General features: G+C 47.7%; 1 long non-coding RNA gene across 1 annotated transcript in view; it reads left to right on the top strand.

Moving 5' to 3' along the window:
* Positions 1-8,975: 8,975 nt before the first annotated feature.
* LOC147724717 (uncharacterized) overlaps positions 8,976-19,598 on the top strand; it is a 60,046-nt gene continuing 49,423 nt past the window's right edge. The window contains exon 1 of the long non-coding RNA XR_015309931.1: positions 8,976-9,138. This is a non-coding gene — a long non-coding RNA (uncharacterized LOC147724717). The remainder of the gene's footprint in view (positions 9,139-19,598) is intronic.

Here is a 19,598-nt window from a genome sequence, read left to right as displayed (position 1 = left end):
TAACAACGTTGGAGCACCATTGAGCGGGAGGCCTTCGCCGTGGTGTGGGCCCTCAAGAAACTCAGACCCTATCTCTTTGGCACCCACTTCCGGGTGCAAACTGATCACCGACCCCTGCGGTGGCTGATGCAGATGCGAGGGGAGAACCTGAAGTTGCTGCGCTGGTCAATCTCCCTACAAGGAATGGACTTCACGGTGGAGCATCGCCCCGGCAGCGACCACGCCAACGCAGACGGCCTGTCCCACTTCTTCCGCCTCGACGAGGAGAGTACCCAAGAGGATGGGTGACTCTCCCTGCCTTCAGCTGGGGGGGACGTGTGTTGGACCCGGCCTCGTGGTGTGGTCCCACTCCTCCCGCATGGCGGGCCTGGGACGACATCAACCCCTGTCCTCCGGCCGAGGGCGACACCCTCCAACCTTCACGAGGGCCGCCCTCCGGGCGACTGTCGGCTCTCCCCCTCTCTAGAGCTCGGCAACCCCTACTCGCCCCACTCCGCGGGTCCGACCCCTATCCCGGACCACCATCTCAGACCCTGACTCCATCTTGGATCCTCCACGACCAGGCCCCGTGGCCTCGGCACGACCTCGGACCCAGCGAAGCCCCGACATCGAGGCACCAAGATCCAACCAGGTGGTAAAGCGGCCACTTGACGGAACAATGAGGAAAAGGGTTTCGATGGTCCTCCAGCCGTCCAGCGACGCCTGGTTTCGATCGCCTCCGACCTCCCTGGGCGCTGGCTCCACCCCCCTGCTGGGTGTCTGGACACCCTCATCCCGGCCCCTCCGACCCCCCAGGTGCGAGGGTCCGGACATCAAAGAACACCAGACCTATATCTGGGGCAGCCCTGAAGCAGGTCGGCAGGTGTATCCTGGAGTTGAGAGACCCCGAGACGAACTCATCCACGTGAAACCCGTAACCCCCCTTGTGGAGCCCTGCTGGCGCTGCCGCGGCTCATCTTCGTTGAAACCACTTCTGGAGCCCTGCTGGCGCTGCCGCAGCCCATCCTCGTTGAAACCACCTTCTGGAGCCCTGCTGGCGCTGCCGCGGCCCATCTTCGTTGAAACCATCTTCTGGAGCCCTGCTGGCGCTGCCGCGGCCCATCTTCGTTGAAGCCACCTTCTGGAGCCCTGCTGGCGCTGCCGTGGCCCATCTTTGTTGAAACCATCTTCTGGAGCCCTGCTGGTGCTGCCGCGGCCCTTCTTCGTTGAAACCACCTTTGGAGCCCTGCTGGCGATGCAGCGGCCCGACCTTGAGGAACCCTCCCCGGCTCAAGGATTGAGAGCTGAACGAAGGGTATCCTCGTAACAGGCTGGTACCAAGACTGTCCCGCTACCCCCTTCCCTCAGTGACTAAACCCGAGAGGACCCCTCGGTCCAAGTGAACCTGTACCGTTACGATTACCTGCCTTAATTGTTCATAAAAACGCTAAGAATCTATCCTTGTGTGGTGTCCATCTGTAGTGGAGTGATTGCTCGTCCGTACGATCCTAGGGGAGAAACCTCACCGGGAGGCCTCCCGACTTCGCTCGACCAATTCTAAGATCCCCTTTCTAACAGTAATCCACTCTTCATATTCTTGATTGGCTATGCGGGGATCTCCATTATAAGGGGGGCGGGAGGTCATAAGACTATTAGACCAGGATTCAGCTGGGAGTCTAGCCCAGTTTCTGGAGTTCCTCACAATGGGGATTGAGTGGGGTACCTTGCGTGTGGTCCATGTAAGGGGGACAAGAGAATGACTGGTCCAAAGAAGACAAATCGGTTGCCCTGCCTTGAACTCGATACAGTTGCTAAAAACTGGGTCCAAGAGATGACCTTTAATGTGGGTAGATGAGTCGACCAGTTGGTCTAGTTCTGGAGCCGCTAGGTCATCCGACAGCTCCGTAGAAGTGTGGTCAAGGGTGGCGTCAAAATGAAGATTGAGATCGCCTAGTAGTGTATAATTAGATGCGGTTGTGACCCGCTCGGCCAGAATAGATGGAAGGAACTTGTGGAACTGCTTTTGGGGGCCCGGCGGCCGATATATAAGGGTGCCTGAAAAACAGTTGTTGGGGGACAATTCAATGCTAAATGCGAGACTTTCACAGTCTGGGATTGATTATGGGGTGCATCGGCAAAGATACTGCTCTTTATATATTATTGCCAAGCTGCCTCCTCTCCCCGCGGCCCGGTCCTTCTGCATAATTTGGAAGCCTGGGGGCAGGGCTGATACTATGTCTGGATCGGAGTCTGGTGTCAGCCAGGTTTCTGTTAGGAAAACTACGTCTGGCATGCGTTCTTCCAACATGAGAGCAACTTCCGTCCTGTGTCTTGGTAGGGATCTACAGTTTAAGAGTAGCATGTTGTAATCCTGCTTCCCATCATGAGACTGGATGACATTCAGCTTATATTCTCACACTGGACAGACCGCGGGCAGGTCCATTGCTTGGAATGAGTGCAGACAGCCTTTTTCCCCTGTAGTCCTCATGCTAAGGAGGGACTCGGGCTGTAATACCCAATCTGTACAGAAGGAGATACCGGGGTTGTGGCCCCGGGTACCGACCGGTCGCGGACGGCCACAGACGGGCTCGTCTTTGGCGCGCCGCCTGCGCGCCCGCCCCCTGCGCGTCCTTGGAGGGGGAACCATTTTATGTCGCCGAGGGCGGAAGGGGCCGAGCGCTGGACTGCTCGCCCTAATCCTCACCCAAGATGGCTGATAGTATTCAGGGCCCCGGCAGCACCTAATCGGCTGCGGAAAGGGCTATCGGTAAGATTGTGCTATCAGTTTCAGTCTGCTACAATCAGTTTCAGTTTGTGCAAGTTTAAAAGTACAGGTGTACTGGTTTTAAAAATACAGAGTGAGTGCCAAGAACGTCGCACAGTGCAAATTAAAAAATCACAATTTAACACTTCGCCCAAACGCACACACCAAGTCCCGGCTTCCGCCTCAGGACCTCACATCAACACTAATATATATATATATATATGATCAAGCAACAGTGAGTTGCGAAACGCGTTGGTGTTGTGCGATGTATGCTGCTTTCTGACAATAAACCGTGACCTTTTGGGAAAGAATTCCTGTGTTGAGTGCTGACTTGCGCTATCGGCTGATAGCTTTTGGAGAATATATATATATATATATATATATATATATATATATATATATATATATATATATATATATATATATATATATATGAACAAACCAATCTTCGAAAAAACCACACTCCAGTGGACATGAAGACACGGACCCAATGGTTGCAGGCAAGGAGATTTTATTTCAAACCTCTCCGGTTACGCGTTTCGAGCAACTTGTGCTCTTGGTCACACACCGCGCACCTGGTCAGCTACAAATTTATACAGTTTTTTTCTCTATTCGTGATGCTCCACCCAATCACGTGAGTTGCAAAGGTGTAGACATAGAAAAAACACGTATCTCATTGTACATATACGTGAACACCTCTAAACTATATATCAGAGTTGATAATAATATGTTTGAAAAATTATATCTGCATGAATGCATTTACAATGTCATATGAAACCATAGCCATGTATAAAACATACTAAATATGTACATGTCAATTCTATATACAGTTGTGCCCATTTAATTTTTGACTCAATCTCTAGAAAAATATAAATATATCTTATCTATATACATTATACCTTGATCTCAAGTTATACAAAAATATATATGTTAAAAAATATACATATTCCTACTCCTATACAAATATATACATATTTATATCACACAAAAATACACACTATTTATCTATTTACAATATCTATATCTTATCCAACTTGCATAGCAAGATATTGGACAAATGGACACATATCTGTATCTAATTCCCTAAATTGTATAATTACATGTGCTAATGGTTTATCAACGCTGAAATTAAATAACCCACTGGTGAAAATTTCTTATTGTGATCTATATTAAAAATATAACAAAAGTGCACCCTAGTGAAGATAAAAACACAATATTGGTGGACAAAAAATCAATAGTCCCCAAATTATTCTATAAGTGGATAAAGAGATACTATAGACTTGAAGGCAATATATATATATATATAATCATTTACAAGCCGTATGTGTGTGCATGTATATATGGGGCTATGCAAAAAACGGGATAGGTCTGCAGTCCTGCCAAGCGTCACGCATCAGGTGTGACGCTCACGCATTTTAGTGCGGTGTGGCCGTGGCTAGTAATGTGGGACACCACATGGTGTTCGGGAGCCTAATCACTGTATATAGGCTCCTGCAGCGGTATCTACAAAACTCGGAGTGGACAGGATCAGGGACTTGCGCTTTTTGCAATCAAGAGCAGGGGGCGTTCCAACTGGCTCCGATGGGAGTGGACTATCACTTATTTAAAAAGGCCCCCAGGTGCAATGTGAACACGGAAGTGAAATGGGCACTGAAGAAAGACGATTGCCTGAAACGCGTCTGCCTAAGCGTTTTGCTCTGCTGCAAATACTTGTGTTGTGCGCTGATAGAATCTGGCAATTAAAAGTCTCTTACCTCACCGAGCTTGTGTCGGCCCCTTCTGTCAAAAGGAGAAGTGGATTGGTTTTGATATATATATATATATATATATATATATATATACATATATATATATACACATATATATATACACATATATATATACATATATATACACACACACACACAATCATTTACAAGCCGTATGTGTGTGCATGTATATATGGGGCTATGCAAAAAACGGGATAGGTCTGCAGTCCTGCCAAGCGTCACGCATCAGGTGTGACGCTCACGCATTTTAGTGCGGTGATCCGCATCACCGCACTGAAATGCATTGTCACACATTTTGCCACCTGCCAGGAGCGCCACCAGCGGTGCGTGTGCCTGGGCATTATCCTGCTCCTGAGACTGTGCTGCTGGCTGAGCTGAGTTCCTAAATAGTTAACCGGCAATCTGTTCTCAGCTCTGTAGTGGCTGAGAGCGCTACAATATATCTCTCTGTAGTGGACTCTGCCCAGGCAGCTACCTGCTGTGAATGTTGCCTGGAAACAATGAATGCGGCAAGGCGCCCGGCTACAGTCACTCATCACACTCTCTCACACTAATTAGGGGGGGGGGGCTGCCATCTCAGCAGTCGATACTGCTGTCAATCACAGTGGCACCATGGAGGCCGGGATTTTAATCCGGATGTGCCGGCGGTAGAGTGCCGTCACGTCCGGAGGAGGAAGAGGATGTAGGCAGAAGCGGCGGGAAATCCGAGTGAGCAGCAGGCAGCACGAGAGACAGACTTGAGTTTCATGGCTGCCCGCCTCCGCGCATGACGCTCAGTAACATAGAGGTGAGTCACCGACTCGGCCCTTGGGTAATGGCAGCGTGCAGGCAGTCGTCTACTGGTAGCGCACGCAGGAGACACCAATATCGATCTCCGGTCCCTGTACATTAGAGGGCCCCAGCGGGCATGGCCTCATAGAAGCCTACGCAGAAGGCTCCTTACACTGCGATGTTGCGCTGCGCTATGAGGCCCCATTTGGAATGTTTAAAATTTGTTTTTTAGAACAAGGCACAAGTTACTAAATGCTCCAAAAACACGGAGACAAAGGAGATTTGGGAACACTAACCTCTACTACACCGTGCCCTGTGTCCGTTGACAGCTGCCCTCACCTATGCAGACCGCGGCACCTGTTAGCTCCTCCTGTATCCCAAGACTGGAGTTGATACATGAACATAATTCGGGCTCAGGTAGCTGCGGGCAGGAGGTCGCAGGGTGGGGGGAGTTTTCGGACAAGCCTGGAGACTCAGGTTCGAAGCCCCTCTGTGCCCCTTAGCCAAGGCCAGAAAGGATTTCGAAAGGTATCCACCTCAGAAAGTCAGCAAAAATGGGGAGGGCGGTGGTATCCCGTCTTTTTCCCGCCCTTCTTGGAGGCAACCGGGAAAAGGCTGGACGAACAGCGAAAGCTTTGAAATTTACCTCCAACTCTAGTCTACAGCAAGGATGCTGACGTCTTGATTTTCACTAGGCCAATGTGCATTTTATGCCTCCTCCCTTACCCTGGTTATCTCAGGGATGTTGTTAGTGTGAAACACTGACTGCCACAACACTCCCCAGAAGCCAATTCAGGATCCAGATAAGTTGTTTCAATAGTATGTGTGTTAGAGTGGTTTGCTCTCTAAGCTTTTCTAATATACAATTGCAGCAATATCAGTGTGCTCCTCTACCCCCCTTCAGTACTTGCTAATATCAGCTGTATTTTATGTGTTGCCTATTCTGAGTGTCATTGTTACAAGGCGTAATGCACTGGTTTATAATGAATAGCTTCTGGCATCTGTAGCACAGCAGGCAGGACGCCTAACTGTATTCCTGCCAAATAAGGTTCTGGTTTTCAAATGGAGAGCCTCCGTTTCCATGACTTATGCGCTTAAAAGCACCTGCTGCAGAATTCCTTGTATGTCCAGCAGGGTTCAGGCAACAATAGGAATGTCAAGATAACGCTGATGATAAATGTTCCTGCTGGAGAGAGAGATCAGAGTTTTAAGTGGCAGTTTCTGTTCACAGGGGTAATATGCCTGCTACAAAGAATGTGTACCATGGAGATCAAACAACTGTATTTATGGGGATAGCTCAGTGGGTTACTGTTTTTGTCACAGGGATCTTTTTACCTGCAGTTCTTGAGTTACAATCCTAATATGATAACTATGAACTGTCATTAAAGCGCTGCATGCATACTGCATAGTATAGGTTAGAAAGTTATGTTTTTCATCAGTCTTTCATTATCCTAATGTTGCTGTAAAGGATTGGTTTGGATAGAAATAAATTATTAGTCGTAAAGCCAACCTCAACCACCAAACACTTTTAAAATATACTGCCTACTAGTATGGATGACAAATAATTACTACACAGTAGCGGTTGGTGACATACAAAAATGGTGAGGCACTATACGAGCAGAACTTGACCTGAAGGAATTGCAAAGCTTAACATGAGCACCAGTTGCATTACATTAGTTTAATAAAAAAACATTTTAGAAAGAAAAATGAAATGGTTAAATGTTTAACTTACCGTAGCAGCCTGCAGGCCAGCCCAACACATCCTTGATGCTCTACAGTCCCTGGCACAGAGCGCCGGGTTCCACAGCCAGCTCCCTTCTCCAATCCAGATGCTGCTCCCATGCTGGTACCAATGTTAAGCAGCATGAGTGAAGCACTAGGATTGGCTCCTAAAGGCACTGGGAGCTGTGCCTGCTCTCCATCCAGCTGTCTAAGACGACTGGGCTGGAGAGGTTTGAATTAAAGGTACTGGCTTAGGGTTATATGAGAAGACATGCGCATCCCGGTATAATCTTAGTAATGCTATATTTGAACAATGTGTACCATTATGGTTTAACAGTTTTGAGTTATTGTAAAGGTTTCATACTCATTTCATCTTCATTGGCATGTTGTTCGTTGATTTGCACAGCTGGGATAATGATTTGATTCGGCAAGGGCCACAGGTCCTAGGGGTCAGTGTCATGCGGTGCTTAGAAGCACATTCACACCTGTAGCACAAGGCTGCACCTGTGCCTGGGCGTCCTGGTAGGGCAGACGGAGCACCTCAGAAGCCAGGAAGGGCTACAGGTCTTGGGGGCAGTAGTGTGTTTAGAAGCGGAGCGCCTCGCACATTCACACATGTGGCAAGACCCTACATTCATTCTCAAGTGTGTCTACAGCCTGGGTGTCCACCTGGTGCGTTAGAGAGTCACAATAGGGTCGAGTGAGTGTCCCAGAACACAGGGAGAGCTGGAGAATCTGGGGGGCACTGGTGCAGGTGCTCAGAAGCCAAGCTCCTCATGCATTCACACCTAAGTGACCTTCAATTTTTGATGCTTTGCACCAGTTTTAAGATCTTCCTAGAGTTTCTCCTTGCTCAAATGGGTTTAATTTCAGATATTTATATATTTCCCTCGTCTTCATGGTTTGATTTTGATCGTGCTAAAGTGTCACTCATAGTCGATGAAATGTCACTCAAAATTGCACTGAAATTATGAACATGCCACACATAGCAATTTGAAACCTTGGCAGCTATGGGTCAGATAAAGAAGAATAAAGGCTTTAGTCCTACTTTTATGTCGAGCCAGTCCCGGTTTTTCCTTCTCAAAATCTGGTCACTAGTTTCAAATGCATCAACACCCCCAGCGCCTCTAAATAGTTGCAAACAGTTTAAACGGATAAAACTAACGCGACCCTCGAAATTTTGCAAAAATATTCACGCATTGTGTAAACCATAAAATAACTTATCAGTCGATCAGGTGACAGTGATGAGGTTTAAGATAATGCTTGTGTCGATAATCTACGAGAACTGCTCAAAATAAAATAAAACTATTATTCATGATTTTTACACAGACTTTTCAACACATCAAAAGTATTGGACCAGCCTGCGATGGTTTATTCAAAGGGAGCCCGTATGACCTTGGCTTCCCTTCGCGGCGCGATTTCCTTTGCCCTTTACACAATGTCGCCCGTTTTAATATGACTGCTAAGTCCAAAGAAGAGCTTGCACAGCCTTTCGATGACCTTGTCAGTCCAGTCCGTTTTCTGTTTTCCTGCTAGAAGCCTGTTCGACTAACAAGACCGCCCACCTTGAAAGAAATGGAAGAAAGACATAGCTAAACTTTGTTATTCCGAAGAGGCGACCATTTTGTAGGGGGTAGTTGTGATTCCAAGAAGCTATTGGTGGTTGGTGAACTATATCTAGTTAATAGAAGTTATAACTATAACACTCGTGGTCATTTTCAATGTTAAGCTTTACTTTTTATAGTTACTGTAATAAAGACTGTATTTAACGTGGGCATATTTTTCACATATGATTGTGCCTAAATAAGCACTCTGCTGGAATTTGTATTATCTTTTCAGATTTGTTTTTTTGTCTTTAGGGTAAGACTGTGCGATTTGCAAGAAACTTGACACTTCAAAGATGGTTGCCGGGTTTAGCAAACATTAGACAGAGGCCCTCTTGTTCGCTAACCTTCTCCTTGCCTGTCTCACTTTGGTGCCTGCTGCTCGCGGGGCACGCTGGGAATGTGCGGCGGCTTCCCACGTCTCATTCTTCTCCTTGGGACGGTTTCCTCTTGCCCCCAATTGGGTCACTCGGCTCGTTTCTGCTAGTTGCGAGGTTGGCGCGCTCAGAGGCCAAGGAGCCGGTAGTAGGTAAGAATAAGCGGGTGAGAGTTGGGAAAGAGGTTCTTTGAGTTGACCTGCTTGGCGCGAGGAAGAGGTCACGCATATCCTCTCGCCTCCCCCTCCCCCGAGGCTCCGGCGGGAACACATAGCTCTCTCTCTCCAACTTCTGGGTTTCGATACATGTTCATAACTCTCAGGCTTTATTCTTGACACCTCACTAAAAGATACATGTTTTACAGTCCTCCAGTTTTCTCCATTGACTTTAAAGCTCCGATCTTAGATGGTGGTAAAAGACGCCATGGGTTTAATACTGTCGTCTCTCTTCGCTTGACACGCTTGATCTTGGTAAAATCGCATCTTCTGCGTCAGTTCACTTTGCTACTAAAATTATGAGCACGTTGGATCAGGTTATGCGCTGGTATTTAACTGTGTACGAATTGCGAAGATGCGATTCGATTGGAGTAATCTGTTAGAGCTGTCGTCAAGTGCACTTCATCGAATTTATTTACTTTGATTTTTGATTCTTATATTATCAGTAGTCCTGCAATGTTTCTCCCTTGAAATCATCGACGAATTGCCCCTAAGGGCTTTTATTCCTCAAATTGGTTTTTACGTACTTTTACTTTTTTCTTTTAACGCTGCCTGACCTGTGATAGCTTTTGTCTGTGGAATCATAGACTGTTGGCCGATCTCTTTTGTTTTTTAGGTTTCTCTGAAGAGAGAAGTTTGCATTAGGATGAACGAGGAGACTTTTGATATGGTATTATGGATGTCGTGATTTAAAACCTGAAGTATACAGTTTTTTCTAGTTGGCCTTACTTTGCTCCTCGCTACTTGCTTTTTTCTAATGACGGTGTTGTCAGATGTATTTGTTGTAAAAGCACTTTGAACAGAAACTGAAAGGTACTTCGAATAATCCCAGTTTTGTGATATTGCTGAAGTTTTAAGGTGTACATGATCGATCCTCACCTCACTAGTTTATAAGAACGGAGTTGGAAACACATTTTCCAAATTGATAATCTCATACGAAATCGCGATGAGTGTGGTCTCTGAAAGATCTGTGTAACCCAGAACATCGATTGAGGATGATGCAGTCATTAATGAATTGTTGATGAATCCAAAGTGCCATAGGGAGTCTGAGGGCAGCTTGCTGCTTGAGAAGATATTTTTTGGTTCATGAAGGTGAGTACGTTGGAATTTACTGTAAGGCTATTTTTGGTGACTGAGCAGCTAAGGATTTTGTCTCAATCCTGCCCTGCATTCCCTCAACATTAGTGATTGAAAAGGTTGAGGTTTTGTCAGTGGTGAGGTAGACTGTTTGACACACACAGATGTGTTTTCTCAATACATCACATCCTTGGAACAGTTAAGAGGGTTGAAGAATCTGTCTCGTAGGATTTTGTGGGCAGAGACAGTAGCTTTGTTTTAGTCCTCAGGAACCTTGAATCTAGACCAGATTTTTCCTTGCCACCTTTCATACCTGCTGCTAGGGGTCAAGTGACTTTTGCTGTTTGTCTAGTGTGTTTTAGTATTCGCTTACACAGTTTCTGTAGGGAACAACTTGATGTTTTCAAAGCAAGTGGGGACAGTGAGGATTATTTTGCCTCCGGCAGGGAAATATTGTGCACCATACAAGCTATTAAATATTCCTTACTAAACTTGGTGTGGCAGTAAAGGCCACAGGAAGATCAGCAGGTCCTCATGTCATACTTGCAAGTCATACATAGAGAATTCCAGGTCCAGAGGCTGGCACCTTGTCCTGATGTTGCAGCACACTTGCACTGCATAGTCATTACCTTGTCAGCCCTCCCGTCCTAGTCCTAACTACATGAGCATAGCTCCTTCCACCAGTAACTCCCAAGCAACTTAAAACCCATCCCTTCCCTCCAGGCCACACCCATAGGCATATAACTCTGTGACCTGCCAATCAACAGGGCTAGAAAAATCCACTCAACCGCTCGCATATGCGAGCTAAATTTAAAGAGGGCGAGCTGTTTTTAGGTCCTACTTGTCCTTCCTGGCGAGTAGGAAGACAAACTAACTTTTGTCCTCGGTCTCTGAAAACGGAGCAAATGTGACAAGATAACAAGATTTAAAGGCATTTTTATTGCTCACAAAGTTAATGAGCAATAAAGATGCCTTTAAATCTTATCTTGTCACATTTGCTCCACTTTCAGAGACTGAGGTCCATTGGGTTGCAGTTAGGTCAAGGAGATTTTACAAGGTACAAGTACCATTTTTTTGATTTTTTTGAGCCCTGATCAACATCCTGTTTGTTTTTTCTGTGGAAGCACTTCGGGGCAGACTTCGTCGTGGATGGAATCACGTTTTGTGACCTTTGGACTAGATGGCCAAGGTCTGAAGCCTTCTGGGGCTACCCTCAGTCTTTGGCTGCGGTGGGCTGTGGGGGCTGAATATGAGGTCTGTGGGGTGTTTGCTCCTGGGTCTGTTCAGGAGAGGTCAACTCGGGGGGGGGGGGGCAGCTTCCTAGGCTTGTTTTCAGGGGGCTTCCATGGCTGAGATCTGCAGGGCTGCTACCTGGAGTTTTCCACACACCTTTATGTCCCATTATCGTTGGTGGTTGGGTGGACTGATTCTGCTGGGTTTGGGGACGCTGTGTTGCGTTCTGCTCCGGTGGTGTGACTTTTTATGCGCTTTAATAAAGTTTGTTTTTGCTACTGAGTGAAGCCGATTCTTGCTTTGGTATCTGCTCATGTAGTTGGGACGGGGAGGGCTGACGATGAGGTAATGACCGGTTAGTCACCGGTAATATTCATTACTCAAGAGTCGTAGCCCTCCCTGTCCCAGTCCAGGTTTCCATCCATCCCTCCCCCCCTGTTCGGCCTCTTGTGCTTGTTCGGTACAGGATCTTGATTAGCGGGTCACAGGGTTATATGCCTCAGGGTATGGGTGTGGCCTGGAGGGAAGGGATGGGTTTTAAGCTGCTTGGGAGTTTCGGATGGGAGGAGTTATGCTCATGTAGTTAAAACTGGGACGTGGAGGGCTAATACTCGGAGTAATGAATATTACTGGTGAATAACCGGTCATCTCTTTGTGTCTGCTGTTGTCAGTGGATTGGTGTATGTATGTGTGTGTGTGTGTGTGTATGTATATATATATATAATATATATATATATATATATATATATATATATATGTATGTGTGTATAATGTGTATATATATGTGTGTATATATTTTTTTTCTTTTTACATTTTATGTATTAATTGTTTATAATAAGCACAGGATAATACATTCATCACCATATCACTTTTAATAGTAGTGCAGTTTATATTATCACAAGTCCCTTGCAGGCATTTGCCAAGAGAATACAATAAATATCAGCTGCATACCGATATAGGGATAACATCGAGCCATGAGCTTATAGATGTCTGGTGTGCATGGTCTTTGACGGCAGCAGTTTATGTACGGTGGGGATCTGGCAGCACAATGGCGGTGATCGTGCTAGTGTGTACAGGAGTAGGTGGTCAGGATGTGGTTGTGTCTTGTGTTAGAGTGCATAGTTAATCGCACAGGGTTTTCAGAAGTCAATGGGGCAAAGTTGGGGGTAGTAGTGTGGCGTAATTTGCGCTAGTGATGTCGCAGTAGGTCGTGTGTTTCAGCCAAGAGGCGGATGTTGGAGGTGCTGTCCTTCACCAATGTACTGCAATCTCACGTTTAGCCAATATGAATGACATGGAGGCTAGTCTGCGCACCGATCTAGGGAGCTAGGCAGTATAGCCTAGGAGTGTCACAGCAGTCTCTGGCTGTATATAATAATAATAATAAAGAAACTTGTAAAGTGCCTGGTTACACTAACTAGTGTGTCCCCGCGCTGCGGCCAGAGGTTGCTACATGAGATGAGAGAGCAGGCAGAAACCAAAGAAGCCATGTCTTCAGCTTTTTCCGAAAGGTTTTGTTCCAATTGCTCCATCCGAAGCTCCAGGGGAAGCAGGTTCCACTGTTTAGCAGCCAGGTAGCGGAAAGATCGCCCCCCCCCCCCCACCCCCCCACCCCCCATTCTCATTCTTTTTATAACTGGGACCTGTACTAGCCCTGAGCCCCAAGAACGTAAGGCCCTGGTAGGCGTATAGGGGGACAGTAGGTTGTAAAGGTAGTTCGGGCCCTTCCTCATCAAGATCCGCTGACTGAAACATAGGGCCTTGAAAATAATTATTTACTTTACTGGGAGCCAGTGAAGAGTAGTTCGGGCATTTTTGGACGAGGCTCTCCTGGGAAGCATCAGGACTAGGCGGGCAGCTGCGTTTTGGATGTATTGTAATCTTTGCATGCTCTTTTTAGTGGCGCCAATATAGAGTGCATTCCTGTAGTCCAAGCAAGAGGTGACAAGTGCGTGGACCAGGGTTTTCCTGGCAGCTACCGGGAGCAAATCTAAGATCTTCCTGAGGGCTTGCATTATGCCAAAGCACTTTCCCGCCACAGTTCTGGTGTGGTGGTCAAAGGAGAGATTAGAATCAAGCCACATCCCCAGGTTCTTCACCTCCTCCTAGGGGTGGTGGTGGTGGTACTCAGTCTGCGGCTACTATCTGGATGGCCATATCGGGGGAGCCTTACCCACAATTGGGACCTCAGTCTTATCTCCATGCAGCTTTAGGCAGTTGTTAGCCATCCAAACTGCAAGTCTTTGTAGGCATGTGGAGAAGTTAGCGGCGGCTACTTCCTGGGATTAAGACATAGATACTACCAGTTGCGTGTCATCCGCATATGACACGACACTGATGCCGTATTTTTCAATGATTTTTGACAGAGGGGCCATATACAGATAAAAAAGTGTAGGGCTAAGTATAGAGCCCTGGGGAACCCCCTAACCTAATCTGATATTCTTGGAATAGTACGACCCTTGGGATACTTGAAAGATCCTGTCCTGTAGAAAAGAGCTTAACCATTTCAGAGCCAGGCTGGTCAGTTCACTTTCCTTAAGTCGCTGAAGGAGTAAGGGATGGGCCATGGTGTTGACTACGGCGCTAAGGTCCAGCAGAATCCACTCCGAGCATAGTATTAACATGTAAATACACCGCAGTCTAGGATGCGGAGATGGTGGGACATGTCCATGAGAGGTGTACAAAGTCTGCAGAAGGGCGTGGCACTTGGGGCATTCGTCTGACCTGGTTGGTTCATATATAGCAATCTCTGTCGGTGCAAGGTATGCTCGATGCAAACATTTGAAATGGAGTATTTTGTTTATGGCTAAGAGAGACTTTCTTGATTTGCGCGCAACAATAGGCCCACAATGTGCCTGGGATCTGTTTGCCAAGGTCCTGTGTCCATGCCTCGTGCACCCTGGTGGTGGTGTTGGGTTTTAATGCTAAGCTAGTGCGATACAGTTTGGATGTCAGATGTGTGCCGTCTGCGCTGGAGATTACCAGCGCAAGCAGGGGGAATTCCAATGGGGTAATAGGGTAATCGGGCACGCAGCGTGGCGTAGAGCCGCTGAAATAGGAAGTGGTGCTTGTGGGTCATGTTGAGAAATCTGGGATCCTCAGCAACCTGCAGTACATGGCCATCTGGGGAAAGGTCTCCAACAGTGTGAATGTTATAGTGTTGCACCATGTGCTTTATCAAGGGATCTCTGGTTAATGTCAGCAGCAGGGAATAAAAATTGCCACGCCCTGCATGTCGTGGCAACAGTCATATCGATGGGATCCAGGGGAATGCCCCTGGGCAACAAGGCAGAGTGTGGAGTGTCCTGTACCTGATCTAGTTCCGGCTTTAGATAGGGAATGCGAGTGCTGGGTTGATACCATCTATGTGCATGTTGGCACTGAGCTGCAAGGTAATATAACTGCAGGGCTGGCACGCCTAGGTCTCCTTTATCATACGATAAGATCAGGGTATCCCATCTCACTCGAGGCCTGTGACTCGCCCAAATGAGTCGCAGCAGGTGGCTGCGTAACGTTTGGAAAAAAGAGTTTGGGAGCGGCATTGGGATATTAAAGAAAAGGTATAAAAACTGAGGTAGTACTATCATTTTAATAATGGCTACTCGGCCTGCCATTGAGAGTGGTAGCTTAATCCACCTCTCAACCTGGATTGGCAGGTTCACTATTGCAGGGCCGTAGTTCAATTGTAGCAGTTGGTGCTTATCCTTGTGCAGCTGTACTCCCAAATATATAGTATTGCCATCTGACCATTGGGCTGGGTATCTGTACTTGATGGCTGGCATCTGTGAGCAGAAACAATTCAGATTTGGTCCAGTTAATCTGCAACCCGACAGTGCCCCAAAAAGCTTTATTTCTTCCACAAAAGTTGGGAGATTGTCTGCAGGGTGTCTTATAAAAAGAAGGACATTATCTTCATATAGGGAGAAAAGTAGCGGTCACTGCTTAAGTTTGTGTCCACGTGGACGTGTCTTGCCTGCATGTGGCGAACCATAGGGTCCATGGCTTTGGTAAACGATCAGGGGGATATTGGGAAAACATCAGATAGAGTTCTGTTAATACATATACAGGCCACTGGCTTAGCGTATAGCAGCTGAATCAGTGATATGAAGGGGAGAGGGATCACAAGTTTCCGCAATACCGCTGACAGGAAGTGCTGTTAGAGAGAATCAAATGCCCTCTCGGCGTCCACTAGACCCACCGTCGGGGACACACTATTAGGCACAGCAAATATTGTTCAGAGATTAAATGAGGTTGACCTATGAGGGACCAATCCGGACTGCACCAGAGAGATAATTCGCTTCAGAAGGAGGGCCAGCCTGGTGGCCAAAGCTTTCGCTAGAATTTTATTATCTAAGTTGAGCAGTATGAAGTGCATACGGTAGGGTCTTTGCCCGGTTTTAGTAATAACGTAAGCACTGCTTGTAGTAGAGGAGGTGGCAGCCGGCAAGTGGTCAAGGCCTCGTACAATGCAAGAAGTTGCAGGGCAAGTTGTTCCTTAAATGCCTTGTAGAAGGCGCCGGTGAGGCCGTCCAGGGTCCTTACAGCCATCTAGTGAATTAATGGCCTCTTTAATTTCATCTAGTGTGAGGGGTTCTTGGAGAAATTGTTGATGGCTGACCAGCCACACCATCGCAATCTCTTCAAGGCAAGCAGAAAGATCGGGGGGATTCCGGTGTTTAGGAAGTGTACAGGTTTCTATAGTACTCCAAGAAGGCAGCCCTCACCACCTCGGTGTCCAACGCACATGCATCATCAGCGGTTTGGACTACGACAATGTAGTCGGACACTCTATTAGGGTGCCGCATCCTGGCCAGTGTTCGGCCCGGCCGGCTGTTCACCCTCTCCATATCTACATGCAGATATTAAGCGAGCCCGAGTATGGGATGGCTGATAAGTATCCGATATTGCTGCTGCAATGACAGATTGCAGGTTGGACTCGATGCGTTTGATTTGGCGACAAATATCACCCAGGATTCCCGCCTGTTTAGATATGCCAATCCCCCGGGTATATACGCCTTGAAGGCTTCCCACAGCTTGGCAACTGAACCCGTATTTATCAAAAAGTACTCGGTTACAGCCGCTAGCATCTCACTCCAGTACACTTGGTCGCATTGGGCGTCTCCAGGGAAACGTCAGCGTCTTTCAGCTTTGCAGCCGTGTGGTATGGCTAAATGGAGGAGTACTGGGCTGTGATCAGAAAGGTTGTGTGGGAGGACGTGGACGTCATTTACCCAATGTAGGATGTTGGCTGAGAGAAACAAGTAGTCCAGCCTGTTTGTGGGGAAGAATAAAAGGTGAAGCCAGGATCAAGGGGGGATGATGAGATCGCCGGTAGTCTTTAAGTGCGTATGTGTCAATTATGTGATGGAACAGGGCTCTGGCCCTGGGCTTATCCCTAGGGTGTGCACTAGAGGTGTCAAGTCTGGGGCATTGGATTAGATTAAAGTGACCCCTCCCCCCTCAACCCCCCAATTAGTATTTGGTGTAAGTCTGTTTTGCTCATGAGATTGTAGATATCCTGAGAAAAATGTTTGTCATTGACTGTGGGGCCACATATATTCACCAATAAGACCTGTTTGTCTGAAGGATTATTTACCGCCCTGAGGGGGTCAGCAAGAGATTTATATAAGTGAAACGGAACACTCTTATGAATAAGTATGCAGACTTCTCTTGAGTATGTGCTGTAGGAGGAAAAATATCGATGGGCTCCCCAGGACTTGGCAAATGTGGGGGCTGAGCTAGGGCATAGATGTGTTTCCTGAAGGTACGCGATTTTGACACCATGCCTGCTTAGATATGCCAGGACTTGTTTACCCTTACGCAGATTATTGAGGCCACGAATATCCATGTTTCACAGGTTACCCCTAGGGACTTGGCTTCATCACCTGTCATTATACTTGTAAATCAGGTAGGAGAGGGCCCGTTGTCCGTATTATAAACTGGAAATAGTTGGCTTTGTGTGATAGCATAGCGTGTACATTAACCAACATTTAAACATCAATTCTCCCGGAACATCCCCACCATCCACACTAGATTCAAAACCAGCCAGTGAGACCCCTGTTTCAAATCCCCTCCCCCAATAGTCAATAAACAATAAAAGGGAAGGGAAAATAGAAAAGAAACCCACATTTATAGCACTGGTATACACCAATGTGGCGTAGTGGCGGCCGTGGCCATATCTTCAGGGAGATAGCTTGTGGATATTTATAATCAGTGCTGCCCAATAGTTTGAGTGTAAGGTCAGTTAATGCTCTAGGCAATCTCGTTCCGTCCCAGCGTCTGAGTCACCGTTATAAGCATGCGTAGCTGAGCCACTGAGCAATTAGCCACAGTGTGGTTATCCGTCTTCAGGACCCGGCGGCAGGGAGAGGAGCCTCTGGATAACTTCTTAGAGAAGGTAACCGCCTCCGCAGGTGTCTCAAAGATTTTGGGCAATTTTTTAGGTGCGCATGATTTAGAATTGCATAGTGAATGTTCAGTTTGAGGTGGGCGTTCTTTGCGTCAGCAAATTTACATCCGGCCTCTTGCACTGTGGGGATAAAGTCTGATATATGGATATTACCGAACCCTGATGTTGCAATTGGCCATGTTTGCGGGCCAGGCAGAGAACAGTGTCCCTGTCTTTGTAGTTTAGTAGACGTGCTTTTAGAAATCGTTGTGGGCGCTAGTAGGGAATCCCGGCCCAAGGGTCCGATCTCAGCTAAAAAAGTTGGGGAGAAGCTGGGTCGATCAAAGCAAGCAGCAACTGCTCGACATACGCATCTAGCCAGCCCTTGTTTGTGGATTCTGCAACACCTGAAATGCAAATATTGTTGCGCCTTGATCGTGCCTCCAAATCTTCATTTGTGATAGCTACTTGCTTAAGTATATGCTCCGCCTTCTCTAGACGCTTTTGGACAGTAGATGCTATGTCCTCTAAGCTCGAGATATGTTCCCCTGGCGGTCTAAGCGGTCCCCCATTTTATCCATGCGAGAAGCCAACGTATCAAATTGGGCATCCATGGCCCGAAAGCCTGCCCTAAGTTCCTGCATGATGGCTGCAGAGTCCGTGGTAGGGACTGTCTCGGCGAGGGCCCAAGCCGCATCCGCCATGTCTGATGCCTGCCCGCCGCCTCTAGTCGGGCTGGTCTGGTCGAACTGTGGTTTGCGCTGGGGTCTGTGCAGCCCATATTTATATGATGTATATCGGTATGCTACTGAGTACCTTTGCAGGGTTTCAAACTGTCACTCTGTGCACTGTTGATGTTGCTCTTCCAGTGTATGCAACAAATCGTATTGTGTGTCCAAGTATGATGTGGGCCCATCTATCCACAGGAACGGCCCAGTGCCCCTATATGGGAACCGCCTGCGACATCTAAGAGTAAATGGAGGGCAGGCCCAGCCGCCGCGACAGGCAGCCAGCTCTGGCCCATGCAGGCCGGTCCACCCCAGCTGCCAGCAATGCGGTCACTCATCAAGGCCTACACACATCCCCGTAGGAAGGGCCACTGCTTCCCCAGCCTCTGCAATGATGTACCTTGAGCCCCGGCTTGGCGAGCAGAGTCGATGTGACGCGGCCCAGCAACCTGCAATAGTGAGCAGGCCCCCATGGGGCCGTCCAGGCATCTCAGATAGCCCCTCACAGCATGTGGCAGCCCATTGGGGGCCCGGGCCGGAAAGACGTCCTCTGGTTGGCCCCGAGACGGCACCAGACGGACTGGGTGGTCCAGGCCTTGGGCTCATCCGAGGCAGGCTGGGCTACTACCGGGCCCAACCCGATTGAGCCACACACAGGTCCCGGAAATTCCGCCCGGCCACCGCTCATACAGCCTTGGGCCCGGATGACTGTGGGCGTAGACTTTCCGACCCCATAGCAGAGGATTTGGTAGCTGCACTGCCGACTTTAGGCGCGCTGCCGCTCTTCCAAGTTGCTGCCATCTTGGTGACAGTCGCGGCTACGCCCTGTGGATTGCTATCTAACAAGTAGTTTTTGATCCTATTTATGGCTCCCTGATGCCGGAATCACTTGGAAAATCTAGATTGTTGCTTTCATCCTGTTCAGTGGTTGACTGTTGCAGGGTTTGATTTGTTTTTGATATGAGTGCTTG

Source organism: Lissotriton vulgaris, chromosome 4_1 (assembly GCF_964263255.1).
Source record: "Lissotriton vulgaris chromosome 4_1, aLisVul1.2, whole genome shotgun sequence".
In the NCBI taxonomy this organism is placed as follows: Eukaryota; Metazoa; Chordata; class Amphibia; order Caudata; family Salamandridae; genus Lissotriton; species Lissotriton vulgaris.
The sequence above is the reverse complement of the archived record's forward strand: the minus strand, read 5'-3'. Positions and strand labels throughout refer to the sequence as shown.